Genomic DNA, 17,202 nt, shown 5'->3' with positions numbered 1-17,202 from the left:
AAATTTTAAAAGTTGTTAAGAGATTAGATCATAATTATTCTTACCATAGGAAAGAAATGATAACGATGTGAGGTGTTGGCTTATGCTACAGTGGTAATCGTATTGCAATATATAAATATGTCAAGTCAACACATTATACACATTACACAATGTTATATATCAGTTATATCTCATTAAAATAGAAATTATGCATCACTTGGTATTTTCTTTTTTTTAAAAACAATTATTAATTATGGGAGGACTTCCAAAGCAGCTGGTAGCAAAATGAGAATTTTGGAAGGTACTAATGCTTAAAATATTATCTGCTTATTACTGTGACATTTCAGAGTGATTTTTTAATGACAGGTTTTTTTTTTTTTTTTGGTTTGCTTTTATTTTTGTGTTTTTTCAGCCACACCACGCTGCCTGTGGGATTTTAGTTCCCCAGCCAGGGATTGAACCCAGGCCCTCAACAGTAAGAGTGTGGGGTCCCAACCACTGGGCCACCAGGGAATTCTCTTAAATGACAGTTTTAAAATACCCCAAAGTAGAATTCATAATGAATTGAAGATACTCGTGTCTTTAAACTATGGTGACATCACCTGCTGCTACATTAATAAATTGCTTAAGAAGTAATTTGATGAATTATTTTTTCTTTTTTTTCTTATTACTAAAAATAAATGCTGTGCATTCCATCATCCATAAAGTGTTTATTGGCAGGATTCTTTCATAAGAAGGTTATCAGAATATAACCTTTGTAGTACTGTTTTTTTTTGTTTTATACTTGTTAAAATCATTGAATAATTTTATGTTCTGCTGGTCCTATTTTGCTTAAAGAAAGAACTATAAGACATTCAGCTGTTACCATTTACTTTCAGGTTTGATTTGTATTGTGCTATAGAGTGTATCTTACTATGAGACTACCTCAAAGGAAATAGAGTAAAGCAGGTTTTCATTCTGGGTACTGAAATGAGAATAGATTGTTTATTATAGGCCTTCATTGAAAACTTGAATTTATTTATTCTGAAAAGGATTTATTCTGAAAATTTGTTGTTGTTCAGTCACTAAGTCATGTCTGACTCTTTGTGACCCTATGAACTGCAGCACATCAGATTTCCCTGCCCTTCACTATTTCCTGGAGTTTGCTCAAACTCCAGTCCATTGATTTGGTGATGCCATCCAACCATCTCATCCTCTTGTTGTCTCCTTCTCCTCCTGCCTTCAATCTTTCCCATTACCAAGGTCTTAAAAATTAGTGTTTTTAAGGTCTGAAAAATTAGTATTTTCAGATATCAAAAATTAGGATTTTAAGTTTTGAAAATGTAAGCCAGAGAGGAGAGACTCCTTAAATATATATGTACTCTTTTTCTGGACATGGAACAATGGACTGGTTCCAAATAGGAAAAGGAGTACGGCAAGGCTGTATATTGTCACGCTGCTTATTTAACTTATATGCAGAGTACATCATGAGAAATGCTGGACTGGAAGAAGCACAAGCTGGAATCAAGATTGCTGGAGAAATATCAATAACCTCAGATATGCAGATGACACCACCCTTATGGCAGAAAGCAAAGAGGCACTAAAACGTCTCTTGATGAAAGTGAAAGAGGAGAGTGAAAAGTTGGCTTAAAACTCAACATTCAGAAAACGAAGATCATGGCATCTGGTCCCATCACATCATGGGAAATAAATGGGGAACGAGTGGAAACAGTGTCAGACTTTATTTTTATTTTTGGGGGTTTCAAAATCACTGTAGATGGTGACTGCAGCCATGAAATTAAAAGACGCTTATTCCTTGGAAGGAAAGTTATGACCAACCTAGATAGCATATTCAAAAGCAGAGACATTACTTTGCCAACAAAGGTCCGTCTAGTCAAGGCTATGGTTTTTCCAGTGGTCGTGTATGGATGTGAGAGTTGGACTGTGAAGAAGGCTGAGTGCCGAAGAACTGATGCTTTTGAACTGTGGTGTTGGAGAAGACTCTTGAGAGTCCCTTGGACTGCAAGGAGATCCAACCAGTCCATTCTCAAGGAGATCAGCCCTGGGATTTCTTTGGAAGGAATGATGCTAAAGCTGAAACTCCAGTACTTTGGCCACCTCATGTGAAGAGTTGACTCATTGGAAAAGACTCTGATGCTGGGAGGGATTGGGGGCAGGAGGAGAAGGGGACGACAGAGGATGAGATGGCTGGATGGCATCACTTACTTGATGGACGTGAGTCTGAGTGAACTCCTGGAGTTGGTGATGGACGGGGAGGCCTGGCGTGCTGCGATTCATGGGGTCGCAAAGAGGCGGACACGACTGTGCGACTGAACTGACTGACTGACTCTTTTGCAATGCATTTAAAAAGTAATAAGCCAGTTGTGAAGCAAAGCAAAATGGTAAGCACCGTGACTTGGGTTCTTTTCATTAAGTACTAGTACCTCTCCCTTGTCTTTCATTTGTGTGGAGTTTAAGAAATCACACATTACCGAGGCCATGTTATCAAGTGGCCTATTAGTGAGGAATAAATGATCCTTTTATCTAAAGATTTGTATTCTTTTAGTGTGTTGAAAATTTAATAAAAACAAAAAGCTTCTCACTTGGAGAATAATGTGACAAGGGTATGATGGTGAACTAGCAACCTAATTGATATTTAAATAAGGAAATTTTGCTTATTTCATAGTCAAATATATTTTCTTAAGGTATAGATAATATTCTTGCGCTTAAGACTATGGTATTGCTCTTAAAATACTAGTTGTATGAAATGTTGAAATTATTTTCTGTGTTCGGAGATAATTGATTTTGTTGCCAGTAATGGTGTGCAACATTCTTAGCTGTGTTGTCCTTCTTAAAAGTATTTTCTACTTTGCGCTGGTACCAAAATTTCGTAAAAATTGATAACAGTTAAGTTATGTTAGAGATAAAAGTGTGAAAGCATATGGAGATAGGAGCTTGGAAAAAGCAGCACTTCAGTGAATTCAGTAATCTTTTATTTCATAAGTTAGGAATATATATAAATAAGATAGTTTCAAGAAAAATAGCTGATTAGGTGAAGTTATTGTAAAATAGAGCTCAGTTTCAAGGGATCAGCTGAGTCAGCAGCACTGAAAACATGTAGGGGATGGTTCTTAAATCCTTGCTTCATTTGTAGATTTATGGTAAACTCTAAAGAGCAATCGGAGGCAATTATAGAGAAAAAATTGTGTTAACGAAGAAACAAATATTTATATTCATTTTAAAGGTAATCTTAAGAAATGTTATTTACATTAGGTTAATTCAGGAAATGCAAAACATTTTGAGGCCAGTACAACATATTTTAATGTAGCTTGACATTTCTTGAAATACAAAACATATGTTGTAGAATTAGTAGGGTTTAAGTAATTTAACGGAGAAGGTGATGGCACCGCACTCCAGTGTTCTTGCCTGGAAAATCCCATGGATGGAGGAGCCTGGTGGGCTGCAGTCTATGGGGTCGTGAAGTCGGACACAACTGAGCGACTTCACTTTCACTTTTCACTTTCCTGCATTGGAGAAGGAAATGGCAACCCGCTCCAGTGTTCTTGCCTGGAGAATCCCAGGGATGGGGGAGCCTGGTGGGCTGCCGTCTATGGGGTCGCACAGAGTCAGACATGACTGAAGCGATTTAGCAGCAGCAGCAGCAAGTAATTTAAATTGAGATTTCTGTAAGCACATCTGATTATTATGATGAACAAACTTTCTGGAAAAGGGTTGCTGATTATTATGGAGATTTTTAAACTCTTAATAATAATGACAAATTAAGTTATGTTTAGTTTTTGGAGCATCTGACCTTAAATGACATAGTGAAATTTACATTTGATTGAGATCAGATCAGTCGCTCAGTCGTGTCCGACTCTTTGCGACCCCATGAATCATAGTACGCCAGGCCTACCTGTCCATCACCAACTCACGTCCATCGAGTCAGTGATGCCGTCCAGCCATCTCATCCTCTGTCGTCCCCTTCTCCTCCTGCCCCCAATCCCTCCCAGCATCAGAGTCTTTTCCAATGAGTCAACTCTTCACATGAGGTGGCCAAAGTACTGGAGTTTCAGCTTTAGCATCATTCCTTCCAAAGAAATCCCAGGGCTGATCTCCTTGAGAATGGACTGGTTGGATCTCCTTGCAGTCCAAGGGACTCTCAAGAGTCTTCTCCAACACCACAGTTCAAAAGCATCAGTTCTTCGGCGCTCAGCCTTCCTCACAGTCCAACTCTCACATCCATACATGACCACTGGAAAAACCATAGCCCTGACTAGACGAACCTTTGTTGGCAAAGTAATGTCTCTGCTTTTGAATATGCTATCTAGGTTGGTCATAACTTTCCTTCCAAGGAGTAAGCGTCTTTTAATTTCATGGCTGCGGTCACCATCTGTAGTGATTTTGGAGCCCAGAAAAATAAAGTCTGACACTGTTTCCACTGTTTCCCCATCTATTTCCCATGAAGTGGTGGGACCAGATGCCATGATCTTCGTTTTCTGAATGTTGAGCTTTAAGCCAACTTTTTCACTCTCCTCTTTCACTTTCATCAAGAGGCTTTTTAGTTCCTCTTCACTTTCTGCCATAAGGGTGCTGTCATCTGCATATCTGAGGTTATTGAGATTTCTCCCGGCAATCTTGATTCCAGTCTGTGTTTCTTCCAGCCCAGCATTTCTCATGATGTACTCTGCATATAAGTTAAATAAGCAGGGTGACAATATACAGCCTTGACATACTGCTTTTCCTATTTGGAACCAGTCTGTTGTTCCGTGTCCAGTTCTAACTGTTGCTTACTGACCTGCATACAAATTTCTCAAGAGGTAGATCAGGTGTTCTGGTATTTCCATCTCTTTCAGAATTTTCCACAGTTTATTGTGATCCACACAGTCAAAGGCTTTGGCATAGTCAATAAAGCAGAAATAGATGCTTTTCTGGAACTCTCTTGCTTTTTTGATGATCCAGCGGATGTTGGCAATTTGATCTGTGGTTCCTCTGTCTTTTCTAAAACCAGCTTGAACATCAGGAAGTTCACGGTTCACATATTGCTGAAGCCTGGCTTGGAGAATTTTGAGCATTACTTTACTAGTGTGTGAGATGAGTGCAATTGTGTGGTAGTTTGAGCATTCTTTGGCATTGCCTTTCTTTGGGATTGGCATGAAAACGGACCTTTTCCAGTCCTGTGGCCACTGCTGAGTTTTCCAAATGTGCTGGCATATTGAGTGCAGCACTTTCACAGCATCATCTTTCAGGATTTGGAATAGCTCAACTGGAATTCCATCACCTCCACTAGCTTTGTTCATAGTGATGCTTTCTAAGGCCTACTTGACTTCACATTCTAGGATGTCTGGCTCTAGGTCAGTGATCACACCATCGTGATTATCTGGGTCTTGAAGATCTTTTTTGTACAGTTCTTCTGTGTATTCTTGCAGTCTCTTCTTAATATCTTCTGCTTCTGTTAGGTCCATACCATTTCTGTCCTTTATCGAGCTCATCTTTGCATGAAATGTTCCTTTGGTATCTCTGATTTTCTTGAAGAGATCCCTAGTCTTTCCCATTCTGTTGTTTTCCTCTATTTCTTTGCATTCATCGCTGAAGAAGGCTTTCTTAACTGTTCTTGCTATTCTTTGGAACTCTGCATTCAGATGTTTATATCTTTCCTTTTCTCCTTGGCTTTTCGCTTCTCTTCTTTTCACAGCTATTTGTAATGCCTCACCAGACAGCCATCTTGCTTTTTTGCTTTTCTTTTCCATGGGAATGGTCTTGATCCCTGTCTCTAGTACAATGTCACGAACCTCATTCCATAGTTCATCAGGCACTCTATCTATCAGATCTAGGCCCTTAAATCTATTTCTCACTTCCACTGTATAATCATAAGGGATTTGATTTAGGTCATACCTGAATGGTCTAGTGGTTTTCCCTACTTTCTTCAATTTAAGTCTGAATTTGGCAATAAGGAGTTCATGGTCTGAGCCACAGTCAGCTCCTGGTCTTGTTCTTGCTGACTGTATAGAGCTTCTCCATCTTTGGCTGCAAAGAATATAATCAATCTGATTTCGGTGTTGACCGTCTGGTGATGTCCATGTATAGAGTCTTCTCTTGTGTTGTTGGAAGAGAGTGTTTGTTATGACCAGTGCATTTTCTTGGCAAAAGTCTATTAGTCTTTGCCCTGCTTCATTCCATATTCCAAGGCCAAATTTGCCTGTTACTCCAGGTGTTTCTTGACTTCCTACTTTTGCATTCCAGTCCCGTATAGAGAAAAGGACATCTTTTTTGGGTGTTAGTTCTAAAAAGTCTTGTAGGTCTTCATAGGACCGTTCAACTTCAGCTTCTTCAGCGTTACTGGTTGGGACATAGACTTGAATTACTGTGATATTGAATGGTTTGCCTTGGAAACGATCAGAGATCATTCTGTCGTTTTTGAGATTGCATCCAAGTACTGCATTTTGGACTCTTTTGTTGACCATGATGGCCACTCCATTTCTTCTCACTTATTCTGGTATAGAGATGTAGTGTATATCATATATGTTGGATTTGGTACATGAAATGTTTTGAATTTTTATATGAAATAAATTTGACAGATAAAGCTTTTTCTCAGTAAATAGTTAAAAAAAAATAAACCTATTGAGTGTCCCTTTATGTCTGGAAGCCTTGGTTTTCTTATTATAAACTAATAATGTGGGTTAGTAGTATTACTGAATTTTTTTCTAAAATTCTGTGACATTTGGATTAGTGAATTTTTAGTACAAATAATTCCATGATTGTTGTAGTCAAGTTAATTCAAAATTAATTTATAATATCTATTCTAGTGGCACAGTGAGAATAAGATATTTCAAATAACAACCTTATCCCCAAAGGAACTTTGTGTCACCTCGTATTAATAAGAAAATGTATAAAAATTGCCATTTTACTTGGAGGGTTGTGATAAATACTAGATAAAAATAATGTACAGAATTCTGTGGGGTTTAGAAAAGGGAGGGACCATAGCAGTAGAATGAAAGAAAGTGGTGATTAAAAGAAGCCCCTTTGAGGATCTTTGTGAGTCATGTTCTGTGATCACAGTAGAGAAGGAATATTTTAAGGGTGAACAAAATTTCTCTTCTTCCCTTTTACGTTCTTTGGCTGGTCTAATACGTAAAAAAATATAAGACAGATTAATAGGAGGAAAATTTAATTATGTGCTTGTGGGAGCCCTAGAAAGATATGAAGACTCAAAAGGCAGCTGGTAATTGAAGCTTATATTCCATCCTGATCCAGGGAACAGGGAGGAATCTGGGAATGCAAAGAGGAGGAAGGTCATTCACAGGAAGTGGGAGGAGATATTTGGGGAATTAAAAAAAAAAACAAACAAACAGGTAGTCCTGTTACAAGATAAGTTTCTTAAGTAAAAGGATATCTCTCTTAGCAGCTTTCTCCCTTTCTTATGTAAATTTAGGCAATTGAGGGAGAGGTAGAAGAGCTTTCAAGAATCTGCTGAGTTTTGATTGCCCTTAGCTCAAAATAGTAATCCTTATGCTTGTTAATGAACTCATGTTTAGCTGCTTGCCTCTCAGTAGCCAATACTCATTGTTGGGAAAGGAAATATTGCTTTAATAAGAAGACTGGCAACTGGGGAGAAGATGGACTCATGCCAAGAACCATCTCCTATGATTCTGCTTTGTTGTTGCTCAGTCCCTCAGTCATGTCTGACTCTTTGAGACCCCATGGACTGAAGCCACTCCAGTCTTCCCTGTCCTTTGCCATCTCCTGAAGCTTGCTCACACTCATGTCCATTGAGTCGGTGATCCTCATCCTTTGTCATCCCCTTCTCCTCCTGCCTTCAGTCTTTCCTAGCATCAGGGTCTTTTCCAATGAGTCAGCTCTTTGAATCAGGTGGCCAAAGTATTGGAGCTTCAGCTTCAGCATCAGTCTTTTCAATGAATATTCTGGTCTGATATCCTTTAGGATTGACTGGTTTGATCTCCTTGCAGTCCAAGGGACTCTCAAGAGTCTTTTCCAATATCACAGTTCAAAAGCATCAATTCTTTGGCGCTCAGCTTTCTTTATAGTCCAACTCTCACATCCATACTTGACTGCTGGAAAAACCATTTTTTTGACTAGGTGGTAATTCTTGATAAGAATTAAAGTGACATGAGATAGATTAAAGGAAGAAAATAAAAAGTTTAGTAGCACATGTACATTAGGGCTTCCCAGGTGTTGTTAGTGGTAAAGAACTTGCCTGCCAATGCAGGAGACATAAAAGATATGGGTTTGATCCCTGCACTGTAAAGATCCTCTGGAGGAGGGCATTGCAACCCACCTCAGTATTCTTGCTTGGAGAATCCCAAGGACAGAGGAGCCTTGTGGGCTACAGTCTATAGGGTTACAAAGAGTCGGACATGACTAAGCAACTTAGCACACAGCATATACATTGGAGAGACCAAGGAAAACTGAGTAATTCACCAAAATGGCCAAATCCCTCAACTTAAATACCATCTTCAGTTGAAGACAAAAGAGCATGTTGGGCAGAGTGTTTTTGGAAAAAGAGGTAGTTCATATGGATCTGGGAAAGCAAATGTTTGGTAAACAGATGTTTACTGGGCTACACAGTGACAATGGGACAGAGGGGACTCTGAAATCTAGGCCCTACTGAGTTTCCCCATCACACCTAGCCCATATCCTTTGCAGGTTGTTGTAGCTCTGTTCCAGGAACAGGCCTGCTATCTAAATTTAGGCAGTGAGGGGGAAGGTCAAAGCTTTTTCCTGAGTCTTTTGGGCCTTGATTGGTTCCAACTCTAAATAATCTAAATTCCAAAGAGACATTTTGGGGTGGTAAATTTTGCTGGCCTACAAGGGGAAGTTATAGAGAAATGAGAAGCAGAGTCATAATATTCAAGAGATAAGACTGGAGATCACTGTTAAGGAGAGAAGAAAAGCTTCTTTATTTATAAGCTGTTCTCCGGAGGCCACCATCCTGTTTTGTGTTTTTAGTTGACATCGTTTAGAGGGAGGAGGCTTGCCTGAAGAAAAGGGTAGATTTTAGGGCATGACAAGAGTTCATCATAGCTCTCAGAAGCTCCTGTGGCTTGAACCTTATTAAAAGGAAGGGAGCCATCTCTTCTTTATTCTCGAGGAGAGTATGATCCAGGCTGGAGATGGAAGTAGCTGCACTTTCTTAAATCTTGTCCTAGCTCAGGCCTCCTTTAGGCTTGTTTTGGGCTCTGGGCTAAAAATAGGTTTAATGTTAAAATAACTATTTTTTGCCCTCCTCCCAGATCTCTTCTTTGCTTTCAGGTGCCTTAACATTCTTTTCACTTGGAGGTAAAGCTTTTTATCAGTTACTAGAGTTAAAAAGCATAAGAGGAAGTTTCCCATTTGAAGATGCATGTTGATTTAAACCTATTTAAATATGATCAGTTAGGGGAGGGATCAGTTGGGAATTTGTGATTAGCTGATGCTACTACATATAAATTAGATAAAAAGCAAAGAATTACTATATAGCACAGGCTTTCCTTGTGGCTCAGCTGGTAAAGAATCCGCCTACAATGCAAGAGACCTGGATTTGATCCCTGGGTTGGGAAGATCCCCTGGAGAAGGGAAAGGCTACCCACTCCAGTATTCTGGCCTGGAGAATTCCATGGACTGTATAGTCCATGGGGTTGCAAAGAGTCGGACACAACTGAGTGACTTTCACTTCACTTCACTGTATAGCATGGGGAACTATATTCAATATTTTGTAATAACCTATAATGGAAAGAATCTGAAAAAGAATATGTATACATGTATATATCACATATATACATGTATATACACTCATATGTGCATAAAACTGAATCACTTTGCTGTATATGTGAAACATATAAATCAACTATACTTCTACTGAAAGAATACAATCTTTTAGTAAATTACTAAGACTATGTCATGTGAAGGATGTTATTGTGGTAGCTATTTTGCAATATATAGAGTGTATCAAATTATTATGTACAGCTTAAATTTGGTGCATTTTTCTAAGTTGTACAGTTAATATGCATAGGATTCTTTGCTGTATTTATTATCGATTTGAATTCATGAAGTATATAGTGATACCCAGGCTTTTGTTCCTGGTATTGATCATTTGTATCTTCTTTGTTTTATGAATTTAGCTAGAGGTTTATCAATTTATTGATCTTTGTAAAGAAACTACCTTTTGGTTTCATTGATTTAAAATTTTTGTGTCCTCAGTTTTATTGATTTGTGCTGTTATCTTTATTATTATTATTTTACTTCTGTTTACTTTATTTTGCACTTCTTTTCCTCATTTCTTAAGGTGCATGTTTAGATTATTGATTTCTGGATGGCTCATTTGAAATACATATATTTATATCTCTAAATCCTAGATGTATCCCACTAATTTTCACTTGTTGTATTTTCATTTTTGTTCAGTTCAAAATATTTTCTACTTTGAGTTTTCCTCTTTGATCCATGGAGTGTTTCAGTTCAATTCAGTCGCTCAGTCGTGTCCAACTCTTTGCAACCCCATGAATTGCAGCACGCCAAGCCTCCCTGTCCATCACCAGCTCCCGGAGTTCACTCAGACTCACGTCCATCGAGTCAGTGATGCCATCCAGCCATGTCATCCTCTGTCGTCCCCTTCTCCTCCTGCCCCCAATCCCTCCCAGCATCAGAGTCTTTTCCAATGAGTCAACTCTTCGCATGAGGTGGCCAAAGTACTGGAGTTTCAGCTTTAGCATCATTCCTTCCAAAGAAATCCCAGGACTGATCTCCTTCAGAACGGACTGGTTGGATCTCCTTGCAGCCCAAGGGATTCTCAAGAGTCTTCTCCAACACCACAGTTCAAAAGCATCAATTCTTTGGTGCTCAGCCTTCTTCACAGTCCAACTCTCACATCCATACATGACCACTGGAAAAACCATAGCCTTGACTAGACGGACCTTTGTTGGCAAAGTAATGTCTTTACTTTTGAATATGCTCTCTAGGTTGGTCATAACTTTCCTTCCAAGGAATAAGCGTCTTTTAATTTCATGGCTGCAGTCACCATCTACAGTGATTTTGGAGCCCAAAAAAATAAAGTCTGACACTGTTTCCACTGTTACCCCATCTATTTCCCATGAAGTGATGGGACTGGATGCCATGATCTTTGTTTTCTGAATGTTGAGTTTTAAGCCAACTTTTTCACTCTCTTCTTTCACTTTCATCAAGAGGCTTTTTAGTTCCTCTTCACTTTCTGCCATAAGGGTGGTGTCATCTGCATATTTGAGGTTATTGATATTTCTCCTGGCAATCTTGATTCTAGCTTGTGTTTCTTCCAGCCCAGCGTTTCTCATGATGTACTCTGCATATAAGTTAAATAAGCAGGGTGACAATATACAGCCTTGCTGTATCCTTTTCGTATTTGGATCCAGTCTGTTGTTCCATGACCAGTTCTAACTGTTGCTTCCTGACCTGCATACAGATTTCTCAAGAGACAGTTCAGGTGGTCTGGTATTCCTATCTCTTTCAGAATTTTCCACATTTTATTGTGATCCACACAGTCAAAGGCTTTGGCATAGTCAATAAAGCAGAAATAGATGTTTTTCTGGAACTCTGTAGCTTTTTCCATGACCCAGCGGATGTTGGCATCCAGAAGGACCCCATGCCCGACGGGCGGCGGCCAAGAGGAGTTACCCCACGTCCAAGGTCATGGAGTGTTTAGAAGTGTGTTATTTCCAAGTATCTGGGGATTTTTCAGACATATTTCTGGTGTTGATTTTCAGTTTAATTATATTATGGTCACTAAACATTATTAAGTCTAAAAAGATTTCTTAAAGTTTGTTTTATAACCCAGGACATGGTTTGTTTTGGTGAATGTTTCATGTGCATTTGAAAAGAATGTGTATTCTTCTGTTATTGAATGGAGTGATATATCATATCAGATCCTATTGTTGATAATGTACAGTTCTTCTAAACATTGCTAAATTTTCATATACTTCTTTTCATTTCTGTGAGAGAAGTGTTGATGTTTCTAATTGTAAATGTGGATTTGTCCATCTCTTCATTTCTGTGAATTTTCTTCTTCATATATTTGAGAGCCTGTTGTTAGCTACATACGTTTATAAGATTCTTATATATTCTTGTTGACTAGATCTTTTTAACATAGTGTAGTGTCCTTTATGGGAGAAGGCAATGGCACCCCACTACAGTACTCTTGCCTGGAAAATCCCATGGGCGGAGGAGCCGGGTAGGCTGCAGTCCATGGGGTCGCCAAGAGTCAGACACGACTGAGCGACTTCACTTTGACTTTTCACTTTCATGCATTGGAGAAGGAAATGGCAACCCACTCCAGTGTTCTTGCCTGGAGAATCCCAGGGACGAGGGAGCCTGCTGGGCTGCCGTCTATGGGGCCGCACAGAGTTGGACTCGACTGAAGCGACTTAGCAGCAGCAGCAGCAGCAGCAGTGTCCTTTATACCTAGTGATTTGTTTTTTCTTGCTTGGTAGTCAACTTTGTCTTTTATTCATATAGTCTCTCCAGCTTTCTTTTGATAGGTGTTTTCATGGTATATATTCTAACCTCATTTTACTTTCAACTTTCCTATGTCACTGTATTAAAAGTGGGTTTTTTGGTAGACAGATTATAATTGTGTCTTGTTTTCAACATAACCTGAGAATTATGTTTTTCAATTGTTACATCTAGGCAATTTATGTTTAGCATAACTATTGATATGTTTACATATAAGTTTACCATTTTAATATTTATTCTCTGCTTGTTTCTTTTTATACATTTCTTTGTTTCTCCTTTGCTGCCATCTTTTGGATTATTTGAATGTTTGATTACTATTTTCTTTTTCTTGTAATTAATTTATTTTTTAACTGAAGGATAATTGCTTTACAGAATTTTGTTGTTTCCTGTCAAACCTCAACATAAATCAGCTATAGGTATACATATATCCTCTCCCTTTTGAACCTCCCTCCCATCTTCCTCCCCATCCCACCCCTCTAGGTTGATACAGAGCCCCTGTTTGAGTTTCCTGAAACATACAGAAAATTCCCCTTGGCTATCTATTTTATATATAGTAATGTAAGTTTCTATGTTACTCTTTCCCTACATCTCACCCTCTCCACTTCTCTCCCCATGTCCATAAATCTGTTCTCTATATCTGTTTCTCCATTGCTGCCCTGCAAATAAATTCTTTGGTACCATTTTTCTAGTTTCTGTATATATATGAGTTAGTATTTGATATTTATCTTTCTCTTTCTGACTCACTTCACTCTATAATAGGCTCTAGGTTCATCCACTTATTAGAACTGACTCACATGAGTTCCTTTTTATGGCTGGATAGTATTCCATTGTGTATATGTACCACAACTTCTTTATCCATTCATCTGTTGATGGACCTCTAGGTTGTTTCCCTGTTCTAGCTGTTGTAAATAGTGCTGCAGAGAACAATGAGATACATGTGCCTTTTTCAATTTTGATTTCCTCAGGGTTTATGCCTAGGAGTGGGATTGCTGGATTGTATGGTGGTTTTAGTCCTAGTTTTTTAAGGAATCTCTATACAGTCTTCCATAGTGGCTGTTATCAATTTACATTCCCACCAACAGTGCAAGAGCATTCCCTTTTCTCCACACACTCTCCAGCATTTATTATTTGTACACTTTTTTATGATGGCCATTCTGACTGGTGTGAGGTGATACCTCATTGTAGTTTTGATTTGCATTTCTCTCGTAATGAGCAATGTTGAGCATCTTTTTGTGTGTTTGTTGGCAGATGGCTAACAAAGGTCGCATTTCTTCTTTAGAGAAATGTCTGTTTAGGTCTTTTTCCCACTTTTTAATTGGGTTGTTTGTTTTTCTGGTATTGAGTTGTATAAGCTGCTTGTGTATTTTGAGAATTAATCCCCTTTCATTATTTCATTGGTTATTATTTTCTTCCATTCTGAATGTTGTCTTTTAACCTTGCTTACAGTTTCCTTTGCTATGTAAAAGCTTTTAAGTTTAATCAGGTCCCACTTGTTTACTTTTGTTTTTATTTCCGTTACTCTAGGAGGTGGGTCATATAGGATCTTGCTTTGATTTATGTCATTGAGTATTCTTCCTATGTTTTCCTTTAAGAGTTTTATAGTTTCTTGTCTCACATTTAGGTCTTTAATCCATTTCTAGTTTATCTTTGTGTATGGTGTTAGGAAGTGGTCTAATTTCATTCTTTTACATGTAGCTGTCCAGTTTTCCCAGCACCATTTATTGAAGAGGCTGTCTTTGCCCCATTGTATATTCTTGCCTCCTTTGTCAAAAATAAGGTACCCATAGGTGCGTGGGTTTATTTTTGGGCTTTCTATCTTGTTCCATTGGTCTATATTTCTGTTTTTATGCCAGTACCATACTGTCTTGATGACTGTAGCTTTGTAGTGTAATTTGATGACAGGAAAGTTGATTTCTCCAACTCCATTGTTTAGGATCAGAATCAGGGTAGTTCACGGCTAGGGCAGCAGGAAATATAGTTCTCTAGAAGGGTATGGCTATCAGTATTGGCCAATACACTACAGTATTCTTGCCTGGAGAACCCCCCTGACAGAGAAGCCTGGCAGGCCATAGTCTATAGGGTCGCAAAGAGCCGGACACAGCAGAAGACCCCCCGCATGCATAGATGCAAGACTTTTTTTTTTTTTTTTGCCTGTGGCAGCTGTGTCCCAGTGAGGGTTGAGTGTGAAGGTGGCACGGCTGTTTGGGTCATGGGGACCCTGGTGGCGCCAAGTGTGCAGGGACACGGACTGCCTCAGCTGCAGAAGTTATGGCCCTATCAGTGTCTTTTTTGGAGCCTCCGGTAGCTGGTGATCAGAAGGCCTCTTTGGTGTTTCTCCGTAGTTCCACCCATTCAGGCACTTAGAGGGCTCCTGTGCCTGGGGTCCTTTTCTGTTGTTCAGTTTGTCAGGCATATAGAGAGTCCCTCCTGGCTGGGGTCCTACCCTGTAGTTTGGTGTGTCAGGCACTTGATGGGCCAGGCTCTGTACTGTTCTGCTGCTAATGGTGGCCTATGGGGAGAGAGAGGCTATGGTGATGACTCCATGCCCTATGCTTGACTCAGCAGTATGGCCTTGCTTCCATGGCTTCCTGGCTTTTCTCCACAGGCATTTCCCACCACAGTCTCCTCCCTCACATCCCCTTGGTCCATCTCTCCAGTCAAGAGCAGCCCTGCCCTGGGATTGCTCTACAGTCCCTAAGCTCCAGCTCCCAGCTGCTGCCCCTTTTAGGGGACCTGCATCCTTGTCTGGGGTATGTATGGCTGCAGCAAGAACTGTCTGATTCTTATTCCATTTAGGCTGCCACAGATCAGCTGTTTCACTCTCAGCCTTAAATGTTTCTCCTCTGACTCAGACAATTGCCTTGATGTGGGGATCGGACCCCTGCTTCACTTCCCCCACCCACCAAGGGCAGGTCCAGTCCTTGTAACACTCCTGTTTTTCCTCCTAGTTCCTCCATCCGCCCGAGTTTTGCGTGATTCTATATACTCTTCTCCGCTGCTCGGCTACTCCTGTCTGCTCTCAGCTGGTGTTCTGCATGCACTTCTGTGTCTGAAGGTGTATTCCTGATGTATCCATGGAGAGAGATATACTCCATGTCTACCTACTCCTCTGCCATCTTGTTTTCTAGTATTTCATTTTTATTGTATTTCTTTATATAATTAGTTTAGTTGTTGCTTTAGGGATTGAGATCTTTGTTTCCTGAATATAGTAGAATTACAACAACAACAAAAAATGTTTGATTTAAACCTAACCATGTAATTTTTCATGGCTGTCTTCTTTTTCTCCCATGTTTAATGCAGTGGACATTTTTACCTTTTATTATTTGCTAAATGGCTTGAAAATGGGCCTGAAATTTGATTTATTGTTCAGAAGAAATTCTTGAAAAGAATGAATAATTAAAGTAGTTATGTTTTTGTAATTAAATGAATTACAGTACAGGTAGATATTTGAGATAATTATACCTCTATATATGCCTATACTATTCTTATTTTATGTTCTTTAGAGTATAGTAAAATGGTGTAAAAACTGAGATAATAATAGTAATAAAAATTTATTCCCGTCACTCTAATTTCATGTTCTAAGTATTATTATATTTAATCTCCTTAATAAATGAGATGGTTTATTTTGGTTTTATTGATAAGAGGTAATGTGCCTCAGCAAAGTATTTTGTCCAAGACCACACTCTTAACTTGTAGTGAAATATGAATTCAGACTCAGGTCTATTTGACTTTAAAATTCATGTTTTACCATTAGTCTAATCATTGATTCCACAGATATTTTTGAATACTTACTATGTGTCAGGTACCATATTGTTTCTGATTGAAAGTCAACATCATCTCTGCCCATATGATACTTCCTCTGTTGTGGATGAGATAGCCATTAAACAAATATAATAAAAATATAATGTGTAGTTATATTATAGTAAATGCATTGAGGGAGAAGGAAAAGTTGTGATGAGAACTGAAAACATGGGAATGTAGATTCTTTGTAGAAGTAACATTGAGGGCAGGAGGAGAAGGAGGTAACAGAGGAGGAGACGGTTGGATGGCATCACTAACTCAATGGACATGAGTTTGAGCAAACTTTGGGAGATAGTGAAGGACAGGGAAGCCTGGCATGCAGCAGTGCATGGGGTCACAAATAATTGGACCCGACAAAGCCAGTGAACAACATCAACAGAAGTAACATTAAGAAATAAGGATCCAATATTGATGGTAGTTAGCAAAGAGTAGGAGGAAAAGCTGTATTGTCAGAGAGAAAAAGATATCCCAAGGCGTTGGGCGGGTGAAAGGAGAAAAAGTTCTCAGAACTGAAACAAGGCCAGAGTGGCTGAAGAATAGTATTGTAACAGTCTTTGAATATGAGATGAGGCTCATGAGAGAGGCAAGGTTCAGTTTATCTAGGACTTTGTAGGCCATGCTAAGTTGGTTAATTAATGATTGCCTTGGAAATTTTCCTCCTTAAAAAAAGGCCATTTAGAATGTAAGCCATTTGTAAGATGAAAACTACCTACTTCCATGAATTAGTTGATGGATATAGCTGGTATCTCTTTATCTCAGAGCAAGGTAGTCAATCCTAAGAATCCAGCATCACTTGCTTATCTGTCTGCCCTGGACTCTGTGGTGTCTTAGGTTTTTCTGATAAAAGAAATTGAGATTTTTTTTTCCAATGGTTAATAGGTTTTATTGTATTGGTTAAAATAATACTAAAAGAACCATACATTTAGAATGTAATGTGAACATTGCACTTGAAAGATTTTTCTCAACTTCAGA

At 39.0% G+C, this 17,202-nt stretch overlaps 1 protein-coding gene across 5 annotated transcripts in view; it reads left to right on the top strand.

Annotated features, from left to right (window-relative positions):
* Positions 1-17,202, top strand: part of RABGAP1L (RAB GTPase activating protein 1 like) — a 744,918-nt gene that overhangs the window by 151,090 nt on the left and 576,626 nt on the right. The gene's annotated exons all lie outside the window — the stretch shown is intronic.

The sequence above is a fragment of the Bos grunniens genome, chromosome 16 (genome assembly GCF_055505025.1).
Source record: "Bos grunniens cultivar Pamir isolate PY7600 chromosome 16, Bosgru_T2T1.0, whole genome shotgun sequence".
NCBI classification, from domain to species: domain Eukaryota; kingdom Metazoa; phylum Chordata; class Mammalia; order Artiodactyla; family Bovidae; genus Bos; species Bos grunniens.
This window is presented reverse-complemented; position numbering and strand designations above follow the sequence as displayed.